Genomic DNA, 6,000 nt, shown 5'->3' on the forward strand with positions numbered 1-6,000 from the left:
ATATCATTTGGCTTTGTGTAAGCTAATACAAAAATATATATAATGTATGTATATAATGAATTCTAATTACTAACATGAAATAGACCAGTGTTTCTCAACGTAGGGCCTACGCCCCACAGGGGACCAACTTGATTATTCTTCTACTTTTATGCCGGTGTACGCCTACTGCATGGCACAGGACTCCCCCAAAGATGCCGATCCTACGTGACTACCCACGATCCTCACTATGTCATCGGTCCTTCTAGTAGAGGCTTAATCAGGCCGCGTCTACCAACGGTAATTGCCTATCGTTTGCACGAGGGATTTTTTTGTTATTTTTAAGAGGGACTGTTCGAAAGTGAACCGGATACGAGTTTAACTCTTTTGCTTTAAAATAAAAATTATGTATAGGGGAGCGTGAGAATTTTAAAAACGCTTAGATAGGGCATGGCATATAAGAGGTTAAAAAATACTGAAATATACCTTAAAGGTCATTAATACGCAAACATTTACGCCGCCATTTTATTTAAAGGCAAATCCTGATTGCTCGTTTTCACTTCAACAGTTTCACAAAGTCTAAAGTGGCAGAGGGTAAATTTGACAAACTCGAAGATTCCTTCAATAATCATAACACAAACCTTTATATAGTTATGTCATCGGATTGGGAAGCCGTTGAACTCTTAGCAAGAGATGGACCCTTCAATAAGTGCTAAGGATTTAGGGTCCCTTGAAAAAAACCATGGCTTGGACTAGATAAATGTTAACAGTGACTAGAATATACGGATCCATGTTTGATAATATTTCATAACCTCGTAGTTATTGTAATTAATTGGTTAATGATAGATGGAATTTATGGAATAGCCGACGCAAGAATCTCCGGCAAATACGTGTGCTGTCATACTTGATATTCCAATTCAAGGATGTTATAGAGAAAACCTCGACTTCAACGGTTGCTGTCCTCGGCTGCCTTATTATCGTAAGCATTTATCTATACAGAAGTTCTTAGCGCGGGTCGTAAATGCATCTCGACGGCGTTTATTGCGCGAATAATCGTACTTCAGGTTTATAGCGGCGCATATCGTTTGCAACCACTCAGGTTAACGTCCTGCACTTGAAATAGCTTCATGATTTGAACCCTTCCTTAGTAGCGAGAGATTTGAAAATTTTAAAATTGCATATTTCTTTTTATATTTATTGTGTACTAGCTGACACGACGTCTTAGAGTTATAAAGTAAAGATCACTGGTCAGCAAGCTAAGCAAGGAATGTCAAACCACTAGATCAAGATATTTAATGGAATCAGGCGTTACCTCGCGGAAATCCATCCTAAGTAAGAAAAAGACCAATATTTAGCCACTTCCGCACATGCAGTGGTAGTCGTGCAATAAAGTGCACCGCCCGCCAGCCCGCTGATAAATGCGTATGCGGCAAACAATGCGAATCACACAACCGCCACCGCCAAATTACTCAACACGTGTTTCACCCCGCCACGGGGCACTAATCGGTGTAACATAACTCCTGAAGATGCACTTTGTTGCACGACTACCACTGCATGTGCGGAAGTGGCTAAATATTGGTCCTTTTCTTACTAGATCAAGACACTCAATACAGGCCTCTTCCAACCAATGGATGTCCTGCAGTTGAAATGACAATGATTAACTGATTAGACAGGCGTTCTCTTGACTTATCTATGAATCAACATTTCGTAATTCAAAAAATTAAAAATTATTTTAAAAATATACTGTTCATTGTAATGTTTGTACATACAATACATTGTCCTGTTTCTGATGCGTAAATAAGTAATATCTATGATTTTTCAGCACAGGAATGGATGACAAATAATTGACGTTACTACTGCCCCAATCGCATTTATAAATTCGCAGTGTGGTATTAAAGTGCGCAGAGGGTACTTCTTTGGAAACTTGATTTGTGAGCGGTGACAACCCTATATAATTAATACAATGTGTGAATTAAAAGGGCGTATATTTGTCCAAGGTTGTAGTGTACTCCCTGAGTAAGAGTAAACACCCTGTACCTGACACACACCCAGGCCAATAAACAACATCTCAGAGGCTCAGGAGCTAAAGAGCGACGCGGTAACGTAGTGGTAGCAATATCACGTCACGAACTCGTGTGTGTATCACGTACGAGACTCAAGATGCGATCGCAAGGTTCATCGATGTGACAAATACGGCAATCGCCGCACAGACACTGGCGCAGAACCTGGGGATGCTAATATGGAGTAGGCATGTTAAAAACTGTATATTGTCGTGAAAAACAAACAGGACACCAATGACTGAAAAAAATGATTAATTTTATTTTAATTTACCTTAAAATAGTTTAAAATTTAAGTTAAAGAAATAGTTTAAGAGTATAAAGTAACTTAGCTTAGTGAATACTATGACATGCAGAAACGTGAACAAACACAAAAAATACAAAAATATCAAATGTAATTGTAAAAAGAAAGCCAAGGACGCTAATTTCTATGGAATAAGGATTCAATAAATAAAAAATTTGTTAATTATATAAGATCGAATAAGCGAACTACAATCGATAGTTTTATTCCTCTACCACTTGGCTACCACTGTTATTATTAGTTCACGTGCTGCAAATATATATTTTTGTTTACCAGCTGGCGTATTTATCGATCAATAAATGAATCAATTTCAACATTAAGTGATCGCTTCAAAATATGTTATATTATTTTCTTTTCTATTAATATACTACAGGCCAATTACTTTGGGTTGTACATAGTATCTCGGTGCTGTTCATAGATTCAACAAATACGTAGACAGTCTTTAAATAGTGTCACAAGTTTAATAACTTATAAAATTAAAACTAAGGCCTTAACCTATATTGTAGCAACTAATATATAATTGAGTATTGCAAATTGTATTGTTAATATATATAAATTTTAGCTGTATTTATCCATAAAAGAAAATTGTGTAAGAAAAATAGTAAAAAATTATAAAACACTGTCGTGCTTCGCAGCTGGGAGAAGAAAGATCCGTATCAAATAGTGGCAACCCTCTCCCAACTGTCTGCGTTTAGTTAAAGCGAAAAATAAATATTGTAAAAAAAACCTCTAGCGATCAAATTAGAATTAATAAAAAAGGCCTAAACCTAATATTTATTTTTGCTAGAACTTTGTATCAGCATAATATTAATTTTATTCATTATTAAAAATTTTCGCCTACATTTTTGACACACTATATCAGGTCTATTGAACTCACCGCATTTCGTAAGGATGAATTTAGACTTTCCTGGTTTCTATGATATATAACACCTTAGCCTCCAAACTCTGCCATTTTGATAATCCAGAGAATTAAGTTTTTTTTATGCTCTCTGTTATGGCCTGTCTTTTATCCTTATCTTGAGAGGGACAGTATTTTTTACAATTACTTTTTAACTTCTATTTTTTACTCATTTTTTCCATTCCAATTTCAGTCACACATTCCGGTATTTTTCTATACAATATCTCACATTCCTCTAACTTACTAGTCTTCTTCTATACGTAAGAATAAGTGAAGAATGCTTTTGGTAAAAAAGGCCAGGGAACACTTCCTTCTTATATAATTTGTTAAGTAGCATTGATTGTTAGTTTTTTTATTGACTACTGTCAATGCGTCCCAAAACAGTGAAGGATTGATGAAGATATTTCATCAATACTGTAGAACAGTAGTAGACTAGCTTTAGAGAACTGGCACTGGATACAACCTTATATAATTCGCAATTTGTGCATTAATTGAATTGAATTGCCACTGCTTACAAATAAGTTTCCAGAGGATGGGCAGCAGTGTCCTTTGCGCGCCATAATACCATACTACAACCACCAGCCAACCCATCTGCCAAGTGTGGCGACAACAGTATATCCCACAAAGATATCTTTGGGGAAGATCTATGCTTCACAATGTCTATGACGAGGACGAACTAAGCAACTAGTTAAATAAATTAAGATAAACATGGGTAACATTTTGGTGCGCATGTGTATACGGTATCACAATATTGTCCCATATAATTATCATCTAAAAAAAGTAAAAAAAAATCCATTAAATAATAGCTTGTTTAAAAATCCTATTACAGAGAGGTTTTTAGGTGACAATAAAACTTGGAAATGAATCGCTCCATAACTATGATAAGGATAGTATAAAAGTGATCACAAAAAACGCAACCGAGTTTGTTGTGGTCTCTTTTCTGATCGGGATTCGTCTTGAAGCGTTTGTATGATGTGAGAACTAAAATTAATTCCAGTTTATAACAAATTAGAGTTTCCGGGCATGTTTACAAGTTACTAATAAAAATGACACTTAGTGGATACACAGTTTTCACTTATATTTATAATTGGTAATAACAAAACCGTTTAACAAAAAATGTGGCGAAGGATCGGAGGCGATGCGTGAATGTAATGTTAATGAATTCTATGTGAATAATAGAAAATATGAAGGTTGAAAGAGAGAAGAGCTATAGAAATTATAAAGCATGATAGAGAGAGGGTGAAAATAGAAAGTTATATATTCCTGTCCCGAAAACAAGATGGGGGAAAGAGTGTTGAATAAAAAAAAACCACTCATAATAAGTGATAATAAAAGACACCCACTTCTAGTTGGTGCACGTGATCTCTCGTTGTCCCATATTTGCAAGTGCAAGAGAAGAAAGTAGTCTTCTCTTGCACACACACTTGTAACTCTAGAGTTAAGAAGAAGGGAAAAGCGTGGCACCATCACCTTCCTTGTGGGTGATACAAAGTGTCGCCACATCTTTTTGGAGTATTGCCGAAAATTATAAAGGAAGTGATAAGAAAAAACGCATCGAGGGTCGGTTAAGAGTTAAGAAAAGATACCAAATTGTTGATTAGAATAAAAAAAATATAGATGTAATAGAATAATTGTGTAAGAGTCTTAGAATAGAAATCAAAATTGAAACTTAACTGTGATATACGAAAAGGGTGTAATGCAGAAAGAGAGGCGAGGTGTTAATGGAATGTAAATATATGGTAAGATAATGTAAATAACGAATATTGGAGATTGTCAACAACGGAAAGGCACATAAACTGATAAAAAAAACAAAAACTGAAAAAGAAATTATGTCTTCAATATGATTGGTAGCACGAGTGGATCCAAAAAAAAGGTTGATTAAAAAAAAAAGAAAAAATAATATTTTTTCTTTTATATTTACATATACAATATAATCCATGGACACTGTTGTGAGTTACACATTTGTATTTTCTTTTAGATATTGTAATTACCATGTTATATGTTATTTCGTCGACCGTTTGTTCACTTTTCAATTAAATAAATGAAAACATATACCAAATTAATTTTAAAATTAGAAAAAAATATTCTTAGATAAGTTATAAAGACAATCAAGATTTTACGTCAATTTATAGCATATTAATATTACCGTAAAGTAAGACAATAATGAGAGTTTTTCCAAGATTTTTCACCAAAATTTTCCTAACGTAACGTTTTTATATATTTTTTTCCAACAGATATTATATTTGAAATAAATCAAAATAGTTGTTACCGATCCAAATAATAGTCGCACAATCTCGTTGGACACACTGCACTGTATATTCACATAGTTGCACAAGAATTAATCCTCACAAACATAAAGCACTGCACTTAAAACTCGACTTTATTTTACGACTAACTTGAACGCGGAGCGATATAGGCAGACATACGTGCGGCCGTGGTGGCTGCCGCAGGTACACTAACATATTCACGGGCGACCAGCGGAGCGTATCGCCGGCATACTCTAGGAGATATTCACGATTTAATTTTACTGAATATCTTTTTTTTAATGGCCACCATTTTTGGAGAGTTCTCGTAATTCCTATCTTGAGTATACAGGGACCAAATTTACAAAATATTACTTTACGAAAGGTTCTCGGAGGCGACCACAAAAGTTAAATTAAAAACGTATTATTTATTATAATGCATTTTGATTCAAAGAAGTATTTGTTGTCTAACAGGCGAGATACAATTGGTCGGAAACACTTGGAATTTAATGCAAGCTGTACTGG

General features: G+C 34.8%; 1 protein-coding gene across 1 annotated transcript in view; it reads right to left on the reverse strand.

Moving 5' to 3' along the window:
• sprt (PDZ domain-containing protein sprite) overlaps window positions 1–5,581 on the reverse strand; it is an 87,539-nt gene extending 81,958 nt beyond the window's left edge. The window contains exon 1 of the mRNA XM_068773895.1: window positions 5,502–5,581. The gene's annotated coding sequence lies outside the window, so the exon portion shown is untranslated. The remainder of the gene's footprint in view (window positions 1–5,501) is intronic.
• Between the last annotated feature and the right edge of the window lie 419 nt (window positions 5,582–6,000).

This window comes from Battus philenor, unplaced genomic scaffold (genome assembly GCF_028537555.1).
Source record: "Battus philenor isolate CCGP_79_NKW_IND1 unplaced genomic scaffold, ilBatPhil1.0.hap1 SCAF_6, whole genome shotgun sequence".
In the NCBI taxonomy this organism is placed as follows: domain Eukaryota; kingdom Metazoa; phylum Arthropoda; class Insecta; order Lepidoptera; family Papilionidae; genus Battus; species Battus philenor.